Below are 27,290 nucleotides of genomic sequence, written 5' to 3'. Positions count from 1 at the left end.
TTACATTGCAAAAGAAGTAAAGCAAAGGTATTGCTGGACATGAGGACATTTTAAAAACATCCTCTGGGATCCAATGTGTGCTGGGGCTCACATACCTTCTTTCTCAAACAGCTGGCTCCCATTTCATACCAAAAATTGTTTTTGAAATGCCCTTCAATTTCAAAATCTATTGGGCCGTAAGGGGGCTGCTATTTAGAAAAGCACATTATTTGAGAATCTCTCAGAACTGCTTGAATGCTTCTTTGGATCCTTGCCACACTTTCTCACTTCAACATTTTTGCCCCTATCAAGTTAGGGTCAGACTACATGTTACATTAAATGCATCATTGGTCCTGATGTACTTGATTTCTGTTTATTGAAGAGTTACAAGGAAATAGATCCAGGTTAAGACCTGTGGTATAAGGAGTCAGGCTTTAACCCTTTGCCCGGTGCTGTTCCAATCAAGATCAGGCTCACCTATGGCTCCTGTTTGCCCCAAGAGAGAGTCTCCCATTGGCCTAAGTGGGAGTTTCCTTTCTGGGGTTAATAATATCTTTGGGAGAGCAATGGGAACAAAGAGTTGAAGCCCCCCCCCCCCAGTCTTGTCTTGCTCATCCACCTGGAACTTGCTACTTAGCAAAGGAAAATTAAGTATATCAGGGCTAATGATATGTTTGATGTATCATGTCATTGGGCTCTTAGAGAGGCCTGTGAGCAGTCACAGGTTTCTCCTCAAGGATCTTTCTTATCACCAGGAGAGAAAAAAAGCAGTTGGGGAGGGGCAAGAACTCCACATCTAGTACCCAGGATTGATGTACAGCACTTTATACTGCAAGCACATAGCCTTGCATGACACCAGTCATGAAGCGGTGAAGCAGAAATGGGCAGTGAGTTGACTCTCTCGCTTCCCTTCCCTTCTCATGCATGACTAAAAGGAAATTATCACTGGCAGACCAAAGGGGGGTGGAGCTTATTTCTGCAGGACTGGTGCCTTGGATCAGTGCCAATAGGTTCAGTCTTGACTCCACAGCAGTGGCAGCATCTGATTGTGAACTGGGCCTATTGTTTACAGTGTTACTAAATGTAACCAAAGATTAATATACTTGACCAGTTGTTTAAAGAAAAATGGGAATACCAAATGACAAATGGGATGCATTACAGATCTATCTGGAATTTGTTATATGGGTAGCTTTCGTATCTGAACAATCATTGATTGATAGAGATGACCAGGATATTGGTGTTAGGTTTGGAAAGGGGGTGGGCAATTTATTTCTACTACTACAAACTAAGTTACCAATGAAATAACACAAAATCAAAATATTGTGTAATGCATTGACTCAAAGCTATGTAAATATTGATTTTAATGCTGGCATATCACTGACGTCATTTCCCGTGGCTTTGATATTTGAGAATTCCTGATACTACACAGAATGTATTCCACATATTCTGTTGGGTCCTTTCTTTTATTTTCCAATGCAAGCTTTCATGCCAAGTGGAATCATTTTCTTTTTACTCCACAGGAATAAAAGAATCATATTTTAGTATATGAAGATGCCTTTTCATTTCCCTGCCATGTTCTTACTGTCTTAAATCCAATTCTCAATTATGCTGTTCAAGTTAATGTCATGAAGACAGGATTGCTATCCTTTTTTTATACAATGGAAGAGCAAAGAAGCAATGACATTTTGTATTAAGAATTTTAATGTATAGGCTGCTTATGACCTCCCTATTTACTCTATAACATACATTTTCAACCACTGTGCCATGGCACACTGGTGTGCCGCAAATGGTTTGTAGATGTGCTTTGGGAGTTTGGGGGAGGGTCATTTATTAGTAGGGCCACTGGGGGATGTGAGCCCCCCACCAACAACATGACGTGCCTTGTCAATTTTCAAAAAAACTGAGGGTGTGCCTTGACAATTTTAGTATCTTTTCAGTGTGCCATGAGACAAAAAAAGGTTGAAAATCACTGCTCTAGAAGAATTCCATCTCATGTGTACCCAGGACACAGTTCTGCAAGACGATCACTATGAGAGAGCCAAGGAGCTGATGATTAGCTCTAAACGTGAATATACTAGTGACCCATCACTGCAGCACCTAGAAGTGGCGCAATGTAGATACAGTATACCTTTTTTTGATAGGCATGGGTGGCCAACCTGTGGCACGCATGACGCGAGTGGCACGTGGACACTTTCTAAGTGGCACATGTAAAGTCGCCATGTATATTTTTGAAAAACATTTCCATAATAGCCACGAAAATACTACAGCAGTTTTTGGTTTGCTTGATTTCTTTTCTACTCCTTTCACATCATCTTCCCAGGTTTCTAAAGCTGCATTGGGCGCACTCAAGGCAGCCATATCTATTCTGCTTGATTTGCTCCAGCTGGAGAACAGGGAAAAAGGCAGGGAAAGAATGATGGACAGGAGAGAAAGGCAATAAGGTGGATGCCTGTGAGCTGCATTCCACTAACTGGCGGGTCACTCGCTTACCTGAGAAGGCTGGTATTGGTGGAGTGCTTAAGAGATTAGGGGTGGGCTGCAGAAGATGGTGGGGGCTGAGTAGGGTAGCACAGAGGTGGCCAATGAGATCAGCAAAGCCCAGGTGACCCCAATGAGTGGAGATACCATCTTCAGGACTATCATCCGCAAAGAGATCCTAAGAGAGGCTAAGATAATCTTTGAGAATGAGTAGGTGGGCAGGGCAAATGGGGGCTATGCTTTACTGTGCTGTGCAGAAGGGCAATGAACACACTTTCTGGCCTCATCAGCAGACAGCAAGACGTCTTTGGTAAGTCCCAAAAAGGCAACACCATTCCCATGTTTCTTGCTCTGTACCTTCTGGCCCTTAGAGATATACTGCCCTTTAACTTGGAGGCTGTCATGTAATTGCTAAAAGCGACATTAAGGTGGAGCGGCACGTTCAAGGTTCTCTACACAAAAAGTGGCATGCTACACATGGCATGCTGCAGGTTGGCCATCCCTGTGCTAGTGTATCTCAGTGGTGCTTTTAGTCCCCTGACAGCCCAATCCTATTCACACTTCCCTGGGAGTCAGCCCTACTAATTATAATGAGACATACTTCTGAGTAGACATGCATAGGAGTGGGCTCTGACTCTGTAAGTCTGAATCAGAGTATTTTCCTGATCCACCATAACCATCTCAAGGCCAATTCACAATCCCAGCAGAGACCACAGTTGTCAGACAGTAAATGTAGCTGTTGGCTGACCTCCAGTGACAAATGTTATATTCATATGATATGAATCTTTTCATGGTAGCTGATCTGGGATAACCTTTTTACACAAAATATCATATGAAATGTGAATGCACTCACAAACAGGCTGCCGTTTTGAAGCTCCGGCTTGAAGAAAATAGAGAAAACACACAAAAAGTAAAAGTATGTTCAGAACCAAATGGTTACAACTGAACATAGCTGGTCCAAAATGATTAATTTCCTTAAACAGGTATGATGTTCCAGATGGGATTGTTTGACAGCTTGAAACGTCCTTTCTTCAATATCAGTGAACAAAATTAACTTGGTCTAGCGTGAACTGAGGTAACCAAGAGCTCCCAATGCCTGGAAGGGGAGGACAAACTAACAAAAACAAAACCTAACATGTCTAGCTTATTTTTGGTCCCTTTTCTATTTCCCTGGGGCTCTCCCCAGCAGCTTTCCACTTTACTCACCAGAGAGTGGACTCTCCCTGTTTTGCACACAGGAAAGAGAGAGTCTCTTCGGGCCTGGGGACCTTTCCTTTAGCACCAACCACTGGCTCTCTGCTTTAGCTCCCTTGAAACCTGAAGCACCTCAGAATGGGAGGGAAAATCCTCCTCAGTGAACCACAACTCTTTCATCCCAGGTGCCGGTAGACCTCTTCTCACCTCTCCTGCTTCACCTCTCCTGCTTCAAGAAAAGCTGTTCTTGGAGGTCATGAAATGAGACTCTCCAAAGCAGGCTTTGGGGCAGCCAGATGCTCAGGGGCTGCAGTCAGATGTGAAAATCCTGAAAGTTTCTCCCCACCCCCATGGGGGGGGGGTAATTCTGGTCACAATTCTTCTATTAAAAACCTTCTTCATTTGCAATCACAAAAAGACTTTAGCAGATCGGACTGCATTCATTATAAGGTTCGTGCCCTGTCACCTTGTCTCAACCTTGTCTTCCCTCTACTTTTTCTCTCCACTGTCATAGCAAACATATCCAAACATCTATGATTTTCTTAAAGAAGAACTCAGCCATGAGAAGCTATGGTTTGAGCATAGGAACTGCAGGGGGCATAGAATCTGCACAGCTTCCTATTAGGGGAGGGGGCTCTCATCCCCCCTCCACATTCCTCTGCTTGAATGCATAGCCTCCTATTAGTGTTTTATTTAAAGCAGGTGGTTTTTCCACCCATTGACATTTCTGTTTACCTTGTCGTGACACTTAGACTGGCAGCTCTGTGGAACAGGGACCCGTAAAATTACATATCACCAAAACATCAGACACCGTTGGTATTGATCACAAAAGGCAAACTGCTAATTTGTTCTACTTGATGAATGTGTTAGACGCACATGTCTTTAGCATCGGGGTATAAAGTTGCTGGAATAAGGACTGGATTACTGGAAGTCAACACGTTTCAGGGGATTATTAACCGAGCTGAAGCAAATAACATGCTCTCTGACCATGGCAAAGGGCTTCTCTTCTTTGCAGCCTGGAAATCAACAGCAGCTCTGCTGGGATGGGACAAACAGCAATGAAGATAAAGAAGTTTTCTAAGCACTTCTTAAAAGATGTCCTTGACTCAAAATAGACCTTAGAAAAATGAAGATTGGTTTCCACAAATTACTCTGTCTGTGGTAAGGTTAATTGCAGCTGACAAGACTATGACCTCCTCTGCCTGATAGATAATGTAAAAACAAGAGTGAAGTTAATCCCTGTTGTTTTATTGGGGGGGGGGGGGAGGGATAGGCCTCTGCCACAGGATAAAAAAGTTCTGTGTAACTTATGTTTTATATCAGTCTTGCGAATCAGCTCAACAGCTTTTGCTGATGTTCCAGGCAAGGTAATTCTCTTATAAAGGTGAAATATGAACTGTTTTCATTTCCTGGGTAGAGTTAATATCTTGTACTGGACCCACAGACATGTACTCACTGGAGTTCCATGAACGAGGAAGAGAACTAATTTAGGGGTGCACCATGCAAAAGTGGCCCATTACGAGGATCCAACCCGACTTCTGCAGACTGTGTGATTCTACACTGCTCTATTCTATTAATTTACTTTATTACATTCATTAAATTAAAACCAATAAGCCAGTTACTCTGGAATCAGGTCCCAGGCACTTGTTTCCTTACAAGTTCATGGTCCATAAAGTCAGCAGCACATCAGACTGTTTTCAGTATGTTACAGCCCAATCCTATCAAATATCCGCCCCCCCCCCAACAATACAGCCATGCCACTGGAACCAGTGTGGAGGGTGGCAGGTGAGGTAGAACTTCCCTACTGGAATCCTCCAAAAAACGCCTCCTCTTTGAGTGTGCAAACATTCACATGCAGTGAACAGCGGCTGGAGTGGTTGCATTGTGAAAGTTTGTGCACTCACAACTTCGGCAGTGGTGCTTTTTGGAGGACTCTGGTGGGGTGGTTCTACCTCACCTGCCGCCCCCACACTGTACCTCCCTGACTGGAATGCAGGCTGCATTCTGCAGGGAAAGACAGTCCTGGAGGTTGTCTTTTGGTAAGGAAATAATGGTTCCTTTGCCTGGGGGCAAGCCTCTACCACCTGCATGGGTCTACTTGGACCTGCACCAGCAATTTAACTGCCCCTTCCCAGCCTTGATCAGTCCTCCCTATCCTGATCTCCTCGCTGTTCCTCCCCCTCCCTGTCCTGTTCCACCCACCCCATGCCTCACCAGTGTTGGGGGATGTGGATGGACTGCTGGCATGCTGCTGTGGCCATTCACTGCTTGCAGTGGCAGCCTGGCTGCACAAAACGGTGTGTCATGCTTTGCAACAGCCGTAAAGGATTGTACACTGCTGAAACACTAGTTCTGGTACTGCAAGGTCCTCACAGGACGGGGCCTTCAGTTAACATTAATTCACAAAATCCACTCTCTAAAAGAGCTGCATTATGCGTCGTTTTCCAGCAGTTTCAGAGGTGGCATCCTAGGTTTTCTCTGGAAGGGTATGAGCCCATTTTATCATCATACTTGTACACAAGATGTTACCCTACAGCAACTGTTACCCTGCACATGCCCGATCTTGTCTGATCTCGGAAGCTAAGCAGGGTCAGGCCTGGTTAGTACTTGGATGGGAGACCACCTGGGAATACCGGGTGCTGTAGACTTATACCATAGTCTTTCGAGACTGAAGGTTGCCAAAAATGTACACAAGACAGTGTTAAAGCCATTTGAAGGCTATTTGTGAATGTTGACTATAACTGGGAGAAGGGGAGAGAAACATGGACAAACACAAACTGCATGCTAGTGAAACCCACTCATCCTAGCAGTTAATAATTAGAGACTCAGACGGCTGTGAAATTAGTTGTTTCTGGCTTGTGCATTACTGTAACTGGTAGACTGAAGCAGAAGCGGCAGTGTTAAGCTTGTATTTCTTTTTTAACTGCATGAGAGCGTGTGCCCAGCCACTGATAGTTTATTTTCTTTCTGGAGCACCATAGGAGGTGTCCTTCACATTTCTCCAGTTGCCAAGTGCGTTTATGTTGTATACAGAGAAGTACCAAGGAAATATGAGGCAGATGGGAGGAAGCATACTGGCAGTCACAGTCATGCAATCCCAGGCTCAACACCAGCAGGCCAGCTAAAGAATCTCAGCTACAAGGCCTCTCTCCCTGGAGAATCACTGCCAGTTAGAGGAGGCCATACTGGGCTAGACAGACCCTTGGACGACTCCGGATAAGGCAGTTTCACACAGCCATAACTGACAGGCAGCCCAATCCTGAGCTGCCCGGGGCACCAAGGGTCAGCGGCACCGAGAAGGACTACCACCAGATCCTGCGCCTCCTGAGCTACCGCGAGAGGCACCTTGGGAAAAGGGGACTTTCGTCCCCTTCTCCTGGGTAAGGTAAGCAGCAATGCACCCTACATGAATGCCTTGGATCCTGCAGAGCGGAGCCTCCTTCCCCCCTGGCACGCCTCCAGCACATCCCCCCGGCATGCCTTTCTCTGCCCCCCACTGGCCTCTCCCCTCCCCGGAACACCTCTCCCTGCCCCAGTCCCCATCCCCGCCTACTGTGCTGCAGCTTGGTAGTCCGGGAGACTGCCGAGCCACGGAAGCTGGGCAACAGCCCCGCGCTAGCCCAGCACTGGCCAGCATTGGACTAGCACCAGCGGGAGCCTGGTGGTGAGGCTGGCAAACATACCTTACGGCATGTTTGCGACAGTGCTTGGCGGCACGGAGCCGTGCCGCCGAGCACAAGATTGGGCTCTGAGTATAAGCAGCAATTGAGCTGTATCAAAGAAACAAAAAGGAAGAATGAAAGAACAAAAGATCAAGTGAAAGAAAGCACAGCAGATGACATCAAATGTGCACAGAGTTATTAGCCCAATTTAAAAATGGGTATGATTACCGGGGAAAAGGCTTTTGGAAAGCACCAAGATCATGGAATTTCTTTCCTCTCCTAAAGAACTGCTTCTTCTGTCACAGCTTACTGTCATCAGTCTCTTGACTTCATCACATCATATCACATCACAACACATACTTGGCAGTGCAGTTGGGAGAGACATGGTAGTGATGTTACTCTTCTTTCCGTTTGAACCATATCACTAGGCTTGGCATTCCTACAGTGCTCCAGTTCTGAGGAAGACACTGGCACTTTTTGTGCTGCCCCCACCTACTGTCTTTAGAGGGCTATGGGAGACACCTGACTTGGCTAGAAAATTGGGGGGGGGGGAATTGTGGATGTCATCAAGGACCTCTTTACCTCTTCCCCTACAATGTGAGCACTGCCTTCTTGGTTTTTGAAAGAAAGATGATTTGCTTGCTTCTAGAGCAAGGCAACATCTCTGCAGTGTTGAAACCCAGTGGGTTTGTCTTCAAGAGCACCAGCTTGATCTCCACAAGTGAGTGACAGTGTGCTGGTCTTTGTGAAGTTAGTCAAAATCCAAGATCTCTCCATGGTCTTTTTCTCTCTCTTCTCCTTGACTTTAGTGGGGTTTGCTGGATCCTAGGTTCTGTCTACTATGATGGTGGATCCTAAGTGCTGTTTACTATGATGGTTTAGCTGTGTATTCACCCTCTAATAGGTGCCAGTCCGACCCACTGTATAATTACATTATTGCAATTTAAATGCATGTTAAAGACTGTTGACCCTCCCCCCCCCCCCCCCAGAAAAGAAATTGTTCTGCATTGACAATAAACCCTTAAGGGGTTTATCTTATCTGCTGAGATAATATTGTCAATCAATCAATGTTGGCAACCTTCAGTCTCGAGAGACTATGGTATCGCGCTCTGAATGATGGTTCTGGAACAGTGTCTAGTGTGGCTGAAAAGGCCTATTCGGGAGTGACAATCCCTTCCACACTGGGAGCAAGTGCAGTCTTTTCCTGGTCTGTCTCCCTGGCTGTGGGCCTTCCTTCTTTGACTCTTTGCCTCAGTCTGTTGGCCAAGTGTCTCTTCAAACTGGGGAAGGCCATGCTGCACAGCCTGCCTCCAAGATAATATTGAGCATCTGAATAACATTCGCATTCTGTTCAGCACCAACTGAAATGCTAAATGCACTGGTTTATTTTGCTATGGAGATACAGTGAGTCTGCACAGGGATGCCACACCTATTCAAGGCTTCCTGGTGCAAGTACATGTTGATGAAATAGTAAACCAAAGTCTTGCTTCAAGCAAAGGTTCATGAGTCTCCTCCTTTCCCTTCTTCCCCTGCTCCATACACAAGGCGAGGAGATTAGAAGCTTGCAGTGCCAGTGTGTGGCAAACCACAGCTTGCCATTTTCTCCAAACCTAGCAAACTAGGTTCATCCACATACCAGGATGTCAAACTAGACTCAAACCATCGTTTGGGATCCTAGCCTGGGCAAAACTATAGTTTGTTGGTCTCTGAGGGAATATCAAGCTATAGTTTTCTGCAAATCAGTATCAGAAGCTTCTTGACTCATCCTTTCACATGGGGAGGGAGGAGACAGTATGTGAATGCAAATGTCAAGGCCATTTGTGCCCATACTCGCAAATCATGGTCTACAATCATGTGTTGTCTGGATGCCTTATGTGTGATGAATGCAGTGAAATACCCATGTGCAAGCATTCCACATGACTACACCAGAATTCCAGGCTCTTTCCCACTTGTTGCCAGCATGCATGCCAGCAATATATATACCTTATATGCTGGTTACTTTAATTGCCAGTAGCATATGACCTTGGTTGTATTTTATCTTTGTGCTACATTTTCCCTAAAAATGTCTCCACACACCATTGCTGCTCTCTTGGCAAAGATCAGAAAGTAGGTGTTACCCCCCCCCCCTAATTAGATTATGGGTGTATAAAATGCCAAGAGGTTTTTTTTTCTCATTAGATGATACAGCAGGTAAGCTGTGCATATTGACAAAATGAAACAGAAGTTATTCAGTTCCAGTATCTGCTACTCCTGGCATTCAAATGCAGAAGGTGTTAACAACAGCTGCAGCATTTTAATGAGCTGTTTTTAAAAAGGAGGAGGAAGAACGAAGAAAAGCACAAGAGCTCATTAGCTGTTATTCCAGACTTTCACAGATCAGTTTGGGAGACCTCAGCTGGCAGAAATGGATGTTCACAGAAGCAAGTGTTGCTTGTGTATCCATGGCTGCTGGTTTCATTTGCCGAGCGTGGCACACCTCAAAAGCTTAGGTTTACACTGCAGGGAGCTCCGCTCTGCTTAAAGACTCATTTGCCAGTTGTGACAATTTGTATTTCCGTGAACACAACATGAAGCACTGCATATAAATCAGGAGGCAAATTGTTGCTGTCGAAGATCTCCATAGTATACTGGTGGTTTTCGTGATCTGTTTACTCAGTAGGTATACTCCAGACAAAGTTAAGGGGGCATAGCATCCAGTACTTTAAATGCATTATTCCCCTGCTAATTGGGTAAGAGGCACTTTTTCAAGTGGGTGCTCCTTTTTTTAGCAGGGGGAGAGTAACTGGCCCACCTCGCCCCAGCACTGTCTGTTTTAGTGGCTGGCTGCTGGTATTCATTTGCATCTTTTTAGATTGTGAGCCCTTTTGGGACAGGGAGCCCTTTTGTTATTTGATTTTTCTCTGTAAACCGCTTTGTGAACTTTTAGTTGAAAAGCGGTATATAAATACTGTTAATAATCATTCAGTACTTCAAGTTAAGTGCATGTTACATCTGCTCACATCTGATCCAGTTGAGGGCACACACCAGGAAGCAAACTGAGTTTGGACAATGGAGGAAATGAGAAACTCCCCCAGAAAGTCATCCTCACTCTGACTTGCAAAGAGGGGTGCTCTTCCCTCAGGGCTGGCCTGCAGTCTCCATGAATCCACATCAGTCTCCAAGTGACTACTGAAAGATTTGAAAAGAGCCTCCAGGAATGTTTAACATTTTGTCATGATGAAAAACAATCCTATATGTATCAACTTAGAAGTCCTATTGAAGAGCTTTCCGTCTGATCTGGTCCGGAGATAGATGCCTTCTGTTGCAGTTCCAAAGGCCTGCTTCAGCAGGACAGCGAAGAAAATCCCAAACAAGGTTGGTGCAAGAACACAGCCCTGCTTCATGCTGCTTCTGATGTCAAAGGGGTCTGATGTGGAGCCATCAAAGACAACAGTGCCCTTCATGTCCTTGTGGAAAGATCTGATGATGCTGAGGAGCCTGGGTGGACATCCGATCTTGGGGAGAATCTTGAAGAGGCCGTCCCTGCTGACCAGGTCGAAAGCCTTCGTGAGATCTATGAAGGCTATAAAGAGTGGCTGTCGTCGTTCCCTGCATTTCTCCTGCAGTTGTCTAAGGGAGAATACCATATCAGTGGTGGACCTGTTGGCTCGGAATCTGCACTGCGATTCTGGATAGACGCTCTCTGCAAGTACCTGGAGAATCTTTAGTGCAACTCGGGCAAACAGCTTTCCTACAACGCTAAGGAGAGAGATGCCGTGGTAGTTGTTGCAGTCACCTCTGTCGCCTTTGTTCTTGTACAGCATGATGATGTTTGCGTCCCTCATGTCTTGAGGTACTCCACCTTCTCTCCAGCAGAGACAGAGGATTTCATGCAGCTCAGTGACGATGACCTCTTTGCAGCACTTTGCAGACTTCAGCAGGGATGCTGTCTTTTCCAGGTGCCTTGCCAAAGGCAAGGGAGTCCAGGGCCACGTGAAGTTCTTCTAGGGTTGGTTCACTGTCAAGCTCCTCCAGCAAAGGCAGGCAGTCAATGTTGTTCAGCGCTTCTTCGGTGACTACATTTTCTCTGGAATATAGCTCAGAGTAGTGCTGCACCCAGCATTCCATCTGCTGCACCCGATCCTGGATGACCTCACCTGCAGCAGACTTCAGAGCGGCAATTTTCTTCTGTGTTGGACCTAGGGCCTGCTTGATACCATCATACATCCCCTTGATGTTGCCCGTGTCAGCTGCTATCTGTATCTGGGAACAGAGCTGGAGCCAGTAGTCATTAGCACATCTCCTGGCACTCTGCTGGACTTTGCTGCGAGCAGCACGGAGGACATGCAGGTTGCGCTCACTGGGACAGGCCTTGTATGCTGCTTGAGCTCTCCTCTTTTCCTCAATGACTGGTGTCAACTCCTCAGAGTGGACTTCAAACCAGTCTGCTGCCTTGTTGGTCTTCTTTCCGAATATGGACAAGGCGGTGTTATAAACGGCATTCTTGAAATGTTCCCATCTGTTGGATGCATTTGCATCGGCCGGGCCTCGAAGACATTCCTCAAGCACTCGTGCAAATTCCTTCACTTTTCTCTGATCCCAGGTCTTGCTGGTATCAATGCGAGGTCTTCCTTCCTTTTTCGTGTGATACAGTCGCTTTGTTTGCAGTTTCACTCTGCTGCACACCAGGGAGTGGTCAGTGTCGCAGGCAGCACCCTGATAACTGTGTGTGATCTTGATGCTGAGAAGGCTGGAGCGTCTGGTGAGAATCAGGTCGAGCTGGTGCCAGTCCTTTGATCTTGGGTGTCTCCAAGAGACTCTATGTTGGGGCTTCATGTTGAAGAACGTGTTGCTGACACAGAGACCGTGATGACAGCTTTTCAACGTCTCCAGACTGAGAGCAAAGTCCAAAGTCCAGCTGAAATGTCTGTGTGACTTCCTCTTTGCTGACGATGCAGCTGTCACAACCCACTCTGCCAAAGATCTCCAGCAGCTCATGGATCGTTTTAGCAAGGCCTGCCAAGATTTTGGACTGACGAACAGCCTGAAGAAAACACAGATCATGGTTCAGGATGTGGACTCACCTCCCTGCATTACAATCTCTGCGCATGAACTGGAGGTTGTCCATGACTTTGTGTACCTTGGCTAAATGATCTCCAACACTCTTTCCCTCAATACCAAGCTAAACAAACGCATCGGTAAAGCAGCTACCACATTTTCCAGACTCACAAAGAGAGTCTGGTCCAACAAGAGGCTGACGGAACATACCAAGATCCAGGCCTACATAGCTTGTGTCCTGAGTACACTTCTGTACTGCAGCGAGTCATGGACTCTTCGCTCACAACAGGAGAGGAAACTGAACGCTTTCCACATGCGCTGCCTCCGACGCATCCTCGGCATCACCTGGCAGGACAAAGTTCCAAACAACACAGTCCTGGAATGAGCTGGAATCCCTAGCATGTATGCACTGCTGAAACAGAGACGCCTGCGTTGGCTCGGTCATGTCGTGAGAATGGATGATGGCCGGATCCCAAAGGATCTCCTCTATGGAGAACTCGTGCAAGGAAAGCACCCTACAGGTAGACCACAGCTGTGATACAAGGACATCCGCAAGAGGGATCTGAAGGCCTTAGGAGTGGACCTCAACAGGTGGGAAACCCTGGCCTCTGAGTGGCCCGCTTGGAGGCAGGCTGTGCAGCATGGCCTCTTCCAGTTTGAAGAGACACTTGGCCAACAGTCTGAGGCAAAGAAGGAAGGCCCATAGCCAGGGAGACAGACCAGGGACAGACTGCACTTGCTCCCAGTGTGGAAGGGATTTTCACTCCCGAATCGGCCTTTTCAGCCACACTAGACGCTGTTCCAGAACCACCATTCAGAGCGCGATACCATAGTTTCTCGAGACTGAAGGTTGCCAACTACTGGAAGTCCTATTAAATTCAATGGGACTGACTCCCAAAAATGTGTGTTTAGGATTGCAGCCTTAAGGAGCTTTTTCGTTACAGTTTCTGAAAGGCAGATACTGCTGTCATCAGACAGCAGCGTTTGGTTGATTCCTGACACCACGACTGTACTCATAGAGTTCATGTGGTGATGGTGGAGGTGTGGGTGGGGGGCATTTACTGAGGGGCTCCTGCAACCTGGTGCTTTTCTTCTCCCCCCAATCCACCATTATTACCCTAATGCTTGGCCAGCTAGGATAGTTGATTCAAAGTAAGGCTTATCAAAGCACTTATTTTGTTCTTCGGAATGATTAGCAGAGCTTGTATATTTGGGTGCTATTTATTCCAAGAGTTTATAATTACAGAAAACTAGCTCATGGCTCCACAAGCCCCCACCATTCTATTTTTACTTTGTCAACAGCCTTGACTGCAAAGCCAGCAATTACTGTTAAGAAGGCTTTGTTATGCAAATGGCCTTGTTTGTTCCATTCTTTGAAAAGTGCATGGTGAAGGTTATTTCATAACCGCTAACTCCTGACATGAACATTGCTGTAATAAATAAATTGAATCCCACTTAGAAAAGCTAGCATGCCATTGTTTCATTAGTATGGGTTGAGCAACATCATTTTTTGATAATGGAGTTAAGCTGCACTGAAGGGAGAAAGGCCTAGATTCAGACAATGGATGGAAGAATATATTCACTCAGTGCTATTGTATCTCTCATAACAGATCCTGCAGATACGTTTATAAATGGGATGACTCACACTCTTCTGAAAGTAGCTTCTTCTCTATAAGAAATTATGGAGCGCTCAGAGCCACATCCTAAATGGAACTGAGCTCTAGCAACATACACTGAAATGCCTTGAGATTGAAGATGTTCAACATTTGCTCAGCCAAGGATCTGAGACCAGCCTCCAACAGCAAAAGTTTTAAATGAGCTGGTACTCAGTGATTCCTCTTGTTGTGCTGAGTATTCTTCACAATTCCATTGCAAGGCCACAGCAAGATCTGAAACAAGAGTTTGCAACTATTCAAAACTGAGTCAAAATGGCAGTTTAGAACTTGAATGCTCCCTAAAAATCTGACATTTGAGTGCTTTAGATGTGATGCAACTTCTGGATTATTGCCCACTTGACTCTATGTCTTCTCTACTGGAACAGGCACCGGCTCTGTGGTGCCTTCTTCCAGTCCTGCTACCTATCTTTTCAACTGGAAGTGCCCTGGAATGGGGTTGAAATTGGGATCTTGCCTACATGCAGTGCTTGTCCACCACCACTGAGCAATGGCTTCCTCCTCAATAAAATGCTATCAAATATCAACTGTCATAAATCAAAGTCATCTAATACTAAATTTTGAAATCCAGGCCTTTTTTTGTGAGGGGAGGGAACAATTGCCCTGAACCCCACAGATGATGAGGAGTGTATCCACACTTACAAGTAGTACACTCCAACTGAGAAGCGGGGCTGTAAATGAACATCTCAGAGTCTTACCAAAGTCCTGTTGAAATCAAACATCAAATATTCAATGAGTATATAACTGTATACAGTGAGTATGCAGTGAGTATATAACTGCAGATAACTACATATGCAGAATATCCAGCAGGTATCTGTCATTAACATTTACAGAGGATAATTCTGAAGCAAATTCATTGCAGCTCTATTCAGGCCCTGGAAAATGACTGCGTCAGCACTGAAAGCAAGGCTTGTGGAAGAAGATAAGAAGGAAAGAGAGAGAACATCCTCCTGAGTTGACTTTAAAGGACAGCTGGACATAAGTGTGAAAAAAACTGTGCAGGGGGAAACGAAGGACTTGTGCAATTGGGCCTCTAGGGCTGAATAAGGAGTAAGATTTTTTGTTTTCCTTTTTGTGATTCATATTTTATTGTGGTTCTGTAAACTATACATGTGGACATGAAACCCCTTCCCTCCCTCACATTTACCCTCTCCTCATTTGCCTCCTTCAGCACCAAAAAACACAATGAAAGTACATTTAAAAGAAAATAAATAAATAGAAAAATATGTGCATTTGTAAATAAAGATCAATCAAGGCTTCAATCCTACAAGCACCTGGGTATAAAACCTATTGAACTCAGTGGAGCTTACTTCTGAGGAGACACAGATAAGCTTGCACTGTAGTTAAAATTATTGCATCTAAAAGGATAACAGCATCTTGTACAGCAGCACCAAAACTCATACACAGGTGGTCTGGATTCGTGACCGTGTTCCACTATCTGTATATCATTCCAAAAATTCTCCTCATATTCCATATGATTTGTTGGCACATCCCTTCCCAGCAACCCTGGAGAACTGAACTCAGCTTCCAGAAATTCTAACATTACGTCATATTGCGAAAAAAATCTCCAGAAATAGCTGTAATTAAAATTGGCAGGTCTACCATAGATTATGTTTTGCTTTTCCAGTGGGTCAGGAATACAATAAGAAATTATATGTTTTGTTTCTTAAAAAGGAATAGATAAGAAAGAAGATAAATGAACAGAAAATAAAGATGAATACTATCCGTCCCCCTCACTCTCCCTCTCATTTTTCCTTTATATCTGTCACTTTCTTTCTCTACTTGCTCTCATTTTCTATTCTGCCTTTCTTTTACAAAAATTCTAGAGGAAAACTTGTGTGTGCAGAGCCAGGAAGAGAGTAATCCCCAATGGCACCCACTGTGCTACAAAGGCGTTCACTTCTATAATACCTGATAGACCCCCTGGCTTTATCCACTAGAATGAGGAAGCACTGTTATAATATGTCTCTACCACAGAGAAATGAGGAACAGACAAAGAGGAGACTGGTACTGAATCAGTATTTTAAACTTTAATCTTTCCAGGTTCATGTACTAAATTCTCCTCAAATCTAAGCAATAGAGGATGGACAGAATTTTCTAGTTTTTCCTCTCAGTCTAAGAATTGCATTGAGAACCCGGATCAGAAACCCAGATTCCAATTAGGAAGAAATGGGTTCCTGAATGGATGGAATGGGGGAGGGCAGAAAGGGGGTGGGGAGGCTGCGGGAGGGGTGGATCCAGTAGCAATGGCGCACACTGGACCCTACCCCCTCCAGCAGCAGCCACCGCAGCCCTGCTCCTTGGACTTGTGCCAGTGAAATCACTGGAGCAGGTCCAAGGAGACCCATTGCGGAGTGGGAAGATTATGGAGCAATAAGAGGATTTAAAAACTCTTCCTCTTCCAAGGCCTCCTGACCTATCACCTACCCCTCCCTCCCCAGAAACAGCACACACCTTTTCTGCATGGCTGCACCAGCGGGAGGTGAGGTGGGGAGGAGAATAGGATTAGGCATGCCCAAGGCCTTCTTCCTTTTAAGAAGCACTCCTCATGCCTCAGAAACTGCTTTTCAAACTTTCCTTGGTTTTACATGAGGTTTGCCGTGCCTCAGGGGGTGAGGGCAGGTTGCTTTTCAAGAAATGCAAGTTGAAATCTTCCTTGGACACAAAGAACTGGTAAAGCACCCTGAACTAATGCTTGGAAGCTGTTCTGGCCTGCATATGGATGAACAAGTTCCAACTTAATTCAGACAAGACAAACGTGTTGTTGGGAAAACCTGCCAATCTGGATAGAGGTTTACAGCCAGTGCTCAGTGGGGTTGCATCCCCCTTGAAAACAAAAGTATGCTGCTTGGTAGTGCTCCTGGGTCCAGGGTTGACTTGGGATGCCCATATGATTCCAGCTGTCAGGAGAGCAGCTTTGAAAAAGCTTTGGGCGATTCTCTAGGTGTGGCCTATCTGAAGAAGGTGAAACTAGCTTCAGTTATCCATGTGCTGGTCACATCCAGACTAGATGACTGAAGTGTGCTTTACAAGGGGCTGTGCTTTACACAGCTGTCAGGCTGCTGCTAGGCATGTGGTGCCCAAAGGTGTTTGTCTTGTATCAACACCACTGGATGTCAATTCATTTCCAGTTCCTATTCAAGCTGCTGATTATTATTTTTAGAGCTCCATATAGTCTGGGGCCATACTACCTGAAGGACCACCTTCTCCCATCTGAGCCTGCCTGTACCCTTAGGTCACCCTCTCAGGCCATCCTTTCTGGCTTGTCTGCAGGAACCAGAGACAATTCTTGTGGCAAGGTGATCCACTTAGCCCGCACACTGGCTGCCTTTAAGCATTTCCTAAAACTGTTCTGCCTGGCTTTTAATTGATTCATGTCTGAGATTTTATTGTGGAGATGGCTTTAACTGTGGAGCAGATTTTCTTGCTTTAGCTAATACATTGATTGTAGCTGATATCATGATTTTATGTTGCTTAATTGTCTTTCGTGGTTTATCTCTTTTATATTATTGTATGTTTCCTTTCTGTGAACCACTGTGTGCAAATTTTAATTGAAAAAGTAATATGGATCTATATTAAACAAATAAAATTTAATACAATTCTATGACTGTAGCAGCATTCCATACTTAGCTCTTGTAGTCACCATCCAATACAGAGCCCTGGTTCACACATTACTGGTCACATTCTCACAGGGGTGGAAAGGCAATCCTCCACTGTATTTATACTTCATGGGAGGCAAGGCCCTCCCACCTTGGCAGAGGTACCATTCACATAATTCTCTCTCCGCATAATCAAACATCAATATGGTGGCTCTGGCTTCCATGTTCTTTGCCAAGGGAAAGATGTTTAGGCTATTCCCCCACCCCATGAGGTCTGCTGCCAGCTACGGGTTAAGATCAATAAGCTTAAGTGCCATCAACTCTGTGTTAGATTGTAGCTGTCTTCTGAGAACAAGCAAATGCACAAGGACATTCAATAATAGAGGTACAAATGCATCAAAGTTTATTTGAAAGTCTATTACATTATTGTCCTATCTTATGATTTTCCAGTACAGTAAAAATATTGCTTCAGTGCACAACCCCACTCCACTGTATGTCTGCCATAACAATCTGCAGCAACAAAATGGAATTATGTACAAATCATTTCTCTTTCATGCTCCGTGAGCCTCAGATTTTAATATTCTCAAGATCCGTATGAACAGAATTAATCAGGAGTTCCAAGCACGGCAGCCCACAATGAATGCAAAAATAATTTTATGTGTTTCTCAGATAATCATCTACAGACAATTACTGCATCCCCAGCAAGTGCATATTTTTTTGTCTTTATGCTCATTTACTTTCTAAAAGTCTCAGACGTTTTTATGAGTAGGTGTACTAAATTGTCAGAAGGAACTCATAGAGAAGTCAAATCAAAGAACAGCTATGTTCCCTCCCCACCATTCCCCAATTATTCTGAAAGGAAACATGGTTGATATTCTAACAATCAGCAAAGGAGAAACCAGCTTAAATCAGTCATAAAACCAGAGTTGAGGGGGAACCTCTAGTCCTATTTAAGACATAATATCCAAAGCTACTGTATCTCAGACTCATCTGAATGAATGGGTCATTCAAACCCATTACTTCATGTTCTGTCCATAGTTGAAGAGGGAGCCATGCTTTTGCCTACTTCCTTTACAATATTCTTTTAAATATTTGAAATTAGCCAATATACCTGTCTATGATTCAGCAGGTTATATATTCCAAACGGCCCAATCCTATTCAACTTTCCAGAGCTGATGCAGCCATGCCAACTGGATATGGAGCCTTGTGGAATCCTGATTTTCTTCACTGTCTACCTATGTATGCAGTGAAGAGAACTGCACTTACTTCCTTGTTGGCCCAGATTTCTGAGAAGGTACAGATGCATGGTCAACAGACAACGAGCTTCCAATATGGTTGTGTAGCCATTGAGGTAAATTTTCACTTAGTAATGAAGTCATCTGTCATCTGTATTCACTCTGTGTCTGACTGGACAGATACAAATTGTATACATCTAAGCCCAATTGCCTTTTGCCTTGAAAAATCTCATGCACCCTGGAGGAATACCTCAATGTTTTATGGACCGCAATGGTGATGACATACATTCTGGAAGACAACATCCATTCACAGCAACAAGGAAATATGTGCCAGTTAAGTAGAAATGAGAATTTGAATGCAAGATACCTATTAGGTTCTGTGGCAACCACATTCACAGTTCAAAAGAGCCATCTTAGAGGGAGTCATTTTCCAAGGCCCCTTTACCTACCAGTAAGTGCTTCAGTGGCTGATATTGTAGGAATTTAAAATACAAAGCAGAATTGCTCTGATCATCTCCCACTTAAGGAGTCATCCTAGAGCCCAAGTTTTCCTGAAGATGCCAACAACACCTGGAAAGTTAGATAGGATTGGGACCTTAGACTGATAACTTCCTGACCTTAGGGCAGGAGGTCTGATCTAGAGGGTAGAGCCTCCATTTGCCTGAAGATAACATCCACAAGGTCGCCAGTTCGAGGCCACTGGCACCGTGCGACCTTGAAGCAGCTGATAAGCTGAGCCGAGCTATTTCCATCTGCTCTGAGCGTGGGAGGATGGAGGCCAGATCAGAATGAAACATCTGAATTGTTGTGGCTCTTGAAAGACAGAGCCTTCTTTCAATTGTAAAAAGCCCTAAAGGGATTTAAATTAGCCTGCCTATGTAAACCGCCTTGAATAAAGTCTTGAATAAAAGAGGAAGACGTTGTCTTCAGCCTCTCCTACCTGCTCTAAAAATTTCCCCCACCCTTGATAACAGACATATATAAGAATGGCACAGTATGTAAAAATAAAATACAAAAATGCATAGGCAACATAGGACCTCCTTTGCTTCCTTCTTCATAGAATGATCAGCTAGTAATTGTAAAGTTACACATGGCAGCATGCAGGTGAATGGGCCAGAGGTCCCTTGCCTGCCACTAAGCACCCATGTCACACACCTCCTATCAATATTTTGCTTTGTTCTACACACCAGAACTTGGCAGGAAAAAAGATACTACATTCTTGATATTAATTGCTAAAAATGAAACCTCCTCCCTATATTAGACTACTAAGTATGTTGTGCCACCTAGTGACAGATATTATGAATCACAGTCCCCTGGTGCACAACAAAGCATAAGAGAAAGGTATTAACTTCTCTAAATTATAAGGAGTCTGGAATTTGTACAACTTTCTTTACACATCAGATATTGGCAATATCCAGATCTGTGCATGGGTTGTGCAGCAGCCCAGGCTGCATGCCTCTCGTTCTTTTAAAGTTTTGGGAATTATGCCAAAAAGCTGTTCAATGTACAGGAGAAGAACAGGAGACAAATGCCACTCAGGTCTTCTGCGCTCAATCTCCAGCCCCAGTGATATCACCAATTTCACAAATAGGCCAGGCATATGCAGCCTTGGTAGCTTAGTGAGGGTGGGGGAAAGGAACAATGCATAGAGCAACCACATAGAGGATCCACAGCTGCTCCTGGAGTCCCAGGTGGCGGCGGTGGCCAGGGGAGCCTTTGCTCAGCTTCGGCTGATTCGCCAGCTGCGACCGTACCTGAGCTGCGCGGACCTGGCCACAGTAACTCATGCCCTAGTGACATCTAGATTAGATTATTGCAACGCGCTCTACGTGGGGCTGCCTTTGAAGATGGTCTGGAAATTACAACTAGTACAGAACGCGGCTGCTCGTGTGGTTGCTGGGGCACGTCGGTTTGACTCTGTCGTGCCGTTGCTCCGGCGGCTACACTGGCTGCCGGTTCTGTTCCGGGCCCAATTCAAGGTGCTAGTTTTGACTTTTAAGGCCCTTTACGGCTCGGGTCCGGGGTACTTGAGGGACCGCCTCCTTCCCTACAATCCTGCCCGTGCTCTTAGATCATCTGGGGGGGCCCTTTTGACTGTGCCGCCACTAAGAGATGTGAAAGGGGCGGCGGCCAAGAAGAGGGCCTTCTCGGTGGTGGCCCCCGAACTGTGGAATACCCTCCCCTTAGAACTGAGAACTGCTCCCTTGTTGCTAACGTTTCGGCGTGGACTGAAGACCTTCTTATTTCAAAAAGCTTTTAATTGTTGACAGGCTGGCTGGCGTTCTTGCTTTTTATATGAAAATCCACAGGGTTTGTTTGTTTTTAGATTTTTTAATTATTGTAAATTGTTTTTTAATGATTGTTTTTAATGTTGTATTTTTAAAGTGTGTGTAAGCCGCCTTGTGTGCCCATTGGGCAAAAAGGCGGGGTATAAATTAATAAAATAGTAAATAATAATAATAACCATTGTGTGTGCCTAGTTCCTCATCCACCTAGGCATATGGGTCAGGGTGATTTCATTGAATTCCCATAATAAAACGTGTCATTGTCCCCCTCCCCTGCTGAGAATCAAGTAAAATGAAGAAGAGGATCAAGGACTGCTGCACACTCACAAGCAATGTGTAGGCAGGGCAGCTGTTAGGATCAGTTTTCTCTTGGGAATACCAATACAGGGGAATATCAACCCTGTAACTGTCCGGCCTTCATGTCACAATTTCTGAAGTCCAAACCTGAACATGTTCTGGAAACCTAGCAAGGCCTTCTTGCTTGGACTAGCTATTAATAGCTGAATTTAAGTTGATGTTAAGGCAAGGGGTGCGAAACTAAGGATAGGACTCGGTATTTTATATTTTAACGGATATAGTATCTTCTCAGTGATTAGTTTGTCATTTTTGAGTGTCAGGAGGAAGTCACCAACTGACTTTAGGGGGCTTTGAATGAGGCTGTAGCTACTGTAATAAGGATAGGCTTGAAAGAAGCGAACTCAAGGCCATTTGCATTCTGCTCAAGCTTTTCCTGTGGAAAACTGCCTTGCTCTTTTCCTTGCGAATAATCAACCTGCAGGCAAGTCAACAGATGTTGGCAGTGTGGGATGAGAGAAAGTTCCTCTTTGAGAATGAGAAACAGCAGGATGGCTCAGGCTGCAGTCTGCTGTGTTGGTTCTGCGTGCAGAGCGGAGAAGCAGTGACTCTGGGGCTTATGCCCTTCCCTGTTCACTGCACAGAGAATATGTAGTATGTAATATACAGAGGCCAACATCCAGGTATCTAGAGATAGGACATTCCAAAATAATCCATTCTTTTTTGTGGCAGACATTTTAAGAGTGGGGACCACAAGTTTATGGCTCTTTGCACACTGTGTGTTCTTGTATAAAGAGCAGGAGCTTGTAACTAATTCCTGTGCCCTGTCACATGCGGGGCCTAAATGGTGAAGTTCATTGTGAACCAGCTTTGCACAACCTCCCAAGAAGCTGATAGTCATTTACAATGCAGAGTCTCTCTCTCTCTCTCTCTCTCTCTCTCTCTCTCTCTCTCTCTCTCTCTCTCGCCAGAGGAGGTAAGATAGTAGGGAAATGGGAGGGGTGGTTGGAGGGTGGGGAGGGACAAAACGGGGCAGGGGATGGGCAGATCAGGTCATGGGAGGGGGCAGGTTTGGCAGCACCAGTACAGCTGATATAATAACCTCCTTCCCAAGCCTGATCCTGTGGTGCGGGTCAACATGGACTTGTGATAGCAAAATAGCTGTTACAAGTCTGAGTAGAACTGTCTGCGCTGTAGAGGCTTACTTCCAGGTAAAGATTGGGCTGTTAGTCTGAGATCAGAGAAGGATCCAAGACAGGAAAGGGAGTTTGTGTGAAGGGTCTCACTTGAGGCAATATTCCTGGAAACACTGACTCCAGTTTGACCATTTTTAATGTGTAATGATTATGACAGGTTGCAATGCTAAGCACACTAACTTGGAAATCATGCTGAAATTAGCAAGACTTGTATGTATCCAAATGAATTTGAGATTGGAGCACCAATTATGCCATCACTAAATTCTTGCTAGCAGTTCAAAGGGGAAAGAGATGAGCTGTTCCTCTATCAAGCCTCTGCATTGTAAATGACTATTGGCTTCTTGGGAGGCTGTGCAAAGCTGGTTCACTCAAAGCTACTCTTGCCTGTAATCTGTGCTGTGCAAGTAAGTAATAAAAATGATGAAGCTCTATGAAAATCAAGAAGGGCATAAATATCCATTCTGGAACACAAGAAGCTCATTTTTCATTTAACACTGCCCTCAATGTTTTCGCACTTCTCTGAATGAGCATTTAGCAATGCCGCGATACCACATAAATCTTGCATGGCTCGGGTTCCTTGGCAGACACTGGACTGCAGACCATTTGCGAAAGGTACACTTTGTGTGTATCTGTTAAATCAGCATCAGCTCCTTTATAATGAATCGGTGAGTGCAATAACATAAGAAGCATGAAAGAAAGCAACATACTCTAATCCTGAGGTGCAAATATGGCTCATCTCAGTTTCAAACAACAAATAATTCAAAACTGTGTATCAGATCCTCCTAAGCAGAAATGTGTTGCGTTCTGTTGTGCTTGATGAAATGTAACAACATGTAACAAACGGTTAATTCAAACAAAATTAATGTGCATGTGTCTACAGATATGAGCTAGAGCTTTTTTATTTTCAGAATTTTCTTTTCAACATCATAAATTCTTTCATTAACAGTCCAATCCTATCCCCCAAGATTAAGACAACGCAGCTGCACTGACAGAGCATGCGCTGCATCCGGGGATGGGGGGATGATCAGGAGGCCCACCAGAGGTAAGTAAAAATACAAGCGTGCCCTGGTAGCCACGGATTTGGTATCCATGGTTTCAGTTACCTGCAGTTCCGTGGATACTGAGGGTGCCCTTTAAAAAGATACAGAAAGTTAAGGAGAATGCTAAAAATAGCTCAGTTTACTTCAGTGCAGCAAAACCTCTGCATTTTCAGGGCTTTCTGAGCTGCCTGCAGCCTGTTCCTGGTTGCTCTGAGGCTCCTCCCTTCCCCCAACATCACCCCTGCAATGCGGAAGAGAATGCATCACGATTGCCTTCTTTCATATGAGACAACCCGCACCCTGAGATAATTTGGGGGTTCTTCTTTGGGTGCCACTAGTCTCTGAGGCTTGGCACAGGACAATGGAGGGAATGGCCTTCTCCGTAGTGGCACCACAACTGTGGAACTCCCTTCGTAGTGAATTAAAAACTGGACCCTCAGCCTCCCAGCAGGGCCTTAAGACTTTTTTAAAATTTCTATCACATTTGCTCCTTAAATATTATTTGTGTTGCTTGTTAGCTCCCCCAGTTTATGGTTGGTTTTAATCATTATTTTATACTCTTGGATTAATTGTTTTTATGTTTTATTGATGTTGTAAGCAATGCTGGTTCCTTTTCGGTAGGGAAAGTGGCAGGGTATAAATCTTTTAAATCAAACCAATAAACTACAGCTTTTTGAGGAATCCTGTAAAAGCACTCATAGTGGACGGAGAATAATCTGAGCTCAAGAGCCTTGGAGCTTGAGACCCAGCCCAAATGGCGGCTCTTGCTCTCTTAATTCGCCCTGGCTTTGGAAATGCTGACAAAAATGTCACACCTGTGACCCACTGCCCACCTTAGGAGTGCTCTCTGTGCAACCAAAGATCATGTGAATTTCTCTATACTGCTCACAGCTGCTGATGGAATACAGCAGTTCACAACAGAATGTTGTTGCATCATGTCATTATTGCTTCTAAGTTTGACACCCGATAGAGAGTTTTGAAGATCGACAAAGTGTGGGTCTCATAATTTCGTATCATTGTTGTCAAACTTTCTTTCTTTATCAATCAATCAATTAATTACCAGACTGAGACTTTGGGATTGTTTCTAAAGGATCAGCACAGCTACCTATGATTTGTGTCCTGTAAGAAGGACAATTATAACCACAAGATTTGATATCCATTGCCATTGATATTTAATTGCCATTGACAATTAATTCTAATGACTCATTTAACAGGGAGAACATTAGTCCACAAGGTTCTGGCACAAACCCTTTCAAGATTTCTGTCCAGGTGTTTACAACCATCTTATCTGATGCATCCAAACAACAAGGTAATTAACTCCACTCAAGCAGAAAGAGAAGGATTTCTTGTTATCATGTTTTGGTGTTAACTCCTGCTGATGCCCACCTGAAAACAAAGACTCAGTTAAATATTTAGCTGCAGTAATCAGGTCCTCTTATAATTTGCAGAGATTCCACTGTCATAAAACCATGGTGTTGTTCAGCCTACTCCCAATTTTGCACGAATACCAAGTAGCAAGTCTTGTGAGACTTGTGAAATTTTTCAAAGACATTTGTTGATGTGAATATTCCTGAATAACAAGCTTGTATATGAGAAGTCCTACATCAATTCACGTCTCAATTTTGTCTGTCCGTTTGTTAAAGGAGCAGGAAAATGGATGGCTATGGATCAACCTTCCCTTACATTCGCAACTTTAGAACCAAGGTATTACTCTGATAACACAGGTCTACAAAATTGAGCATCAGAAAAGTTTTTCCCAAACTTTATGGTGGTTTGATATGAATTTGGGGTGCTGATTCCAAAAATGGCATCTGTTTTGCCCTATCACATCTAGTTTTGGAGATACAGTATTGCCTCAGTAGTGAATGGTTCAAGCAGCTTCCTCATGAGGAAGCCTACACCATGGCTTTCAAAAGCAACCTAAAACACCAAAATTAAATAGTAGAAGTTTTTCCTCATCATCTATCTCAGTGCAGGAAAACATTTCACCTGATACATTTCTCTGCTAAAGGCACAGGAGCAATGCCAGTTTAAAAAGGTGACAGCCCTAACATAGAGATGGACTGGGGCTTTGCCTGCTTACAAGGGCATATTTGAGTTATCAGGATTCAGTGACGCAAGAGCAAACCAAGAACTTTAGAAAGGCCCATCAATATGGCCATGAGATCGGAACTGATAAGGGAACCTTACAAACATTTCAGTGGTTCACTGAATGACGTCTCTTTCTACATGCAGAAATGCAGCTGCCTTCTGTGAGGCATGAGAAATTGTCCAGCAGGAGATGGGTGGCTGATTCTTCTGTGCCCTGACCTGTTCACATATGGCATACTAGCCCTTACTAGCCCATCTGATCCTATCTACACATTCAGTAAACTATGGAATAAGACTCTTCTGTCTGAAGAAATATCGTAGATATATATATTTTAAGTTTATTTCAGCTTTTGGAGTCAGACGTTCTTCTATTCTTATGTTGTTCTTTTAAGTAAATAGTAGATTACTGTTACAGGTTACATAACATTTAATTTGCAAAATGCCTTTAAAACACTGTTCTTCTCAAAACTGTGTGAAATCAACTTGCTACTTTACCAGGGAAACTGTCTGGCCTGAACTTGTGCCTTTAATACCAGTTTGATGTGCAGGACTTAATAGGTGAAGCTCTTTGCTTCAGGTTTGTGACACCCACCACAGGCAGTAAGGCAGCACAGGATCAGGCTGCCCAAAAGACAGTGCACATCAAATTACTATAAGTTTTTGACTCTGCACCCAGGTACAGTGTACTCCATGGTGCGATGCTCCTGCCTAATTGTGAAGTCTGTTGCGTTTTCATCACAAAGGTTCCCTGAGCCAATCAGGGTTAGGCTCTTTGTGATGTCAGAAGTTTTTTTCCAAGGAGAGTCTAGGTTTGATTCAGAAACTGCCAGAGCAGATCTTCATCTTTGGTTGCAAGGGAGCATCGCGTTTGTGCTCATGATGGACTTGCCCTACCATGACTTTGTTGCAGCGCTGCAGCAGTTCTTGTTTCTGTTTCTCTTCACTGTCTGGGGTTTCAGGTTGGTTTATCTCTCTTGGGTAAGGGAAAAGCTTCAGTGGGTGAAGCTTCAGTGGGTTCCTAGCCTTATGGGTCTCCCTGAAGGGTCTGTCAATACCTCACCCAAGGAGGAGGAACTGAACCTGTCCATTAGTGCAGCGGCAGACCTCCCTGGCCCTGTGACCAGGGCAAAGGTCCGTGATGGTGCCCCCCCCAGGGCTGTCACCACCCCTGAAAATCTGCCTCCTCTACTCACCAGAGGCTCACGGAGCCTCGCATGACCTGAACCCACATCGGGCAAGCCAATCTGAGGTTCCCTGACACTATAAACTGCTTCTGGAAAACCAGAAGCACAGTTTCCAATTCCGTCAGGAGCCTCAGGGAGGCTTCCGTGGGGTCCTAGAGGCTCATTCCTGGGGTATTTGCCCCATTGGATCTAATGATAGGTCTGTAACTGCACTAGTGTTCTCTTCTGAATATAAGAACTAGCTTTTTGGCCTAGATGTGAGAACCATGAAGGAGAGTTGCCAGAACTCCTCAGGTTCAGACCCTAGGACTGTTCACACATGTAAGTGAATGGAGAAGGGCAT

General features: G+C 44.6%; 1 pseudogene; it reads left to right on the top strand.

Moving 5' to 3' along the window:
* Positions 1 to 6,179: 6,179 nt before the first annotated feature.
* LOC136637405 (5S ribosomal RNA) lies at positions 6,180 to 6,299 on the top strand (annotated as a pseudogene).
* The last annotated feature ends 20,991 nt before the right edge of the window (positions 6,300 to 27,290 follow it).

Source organism: Tiliqua scincoides, chromosome 1 (assembly GCF_035046505.1).
Source record: "Tiliqua scincoides isolate rTilSci1 chromosome 1, rTilSci1.hap2, whole genome shotgun sequence".
Classification (NCBI taxonomy): domain Eukaryota; kingdom Metazoa; phylum Chordata; class Lepidosauria; order Squamata; family Scincidae; genus Tiliqua; species Tiliqua scincoides.
The sequence above is the reverse complement of the archived record's forward strand: the minus strand, read 5'-3'. Positions and strand labels throughout refer to the sequence as shown.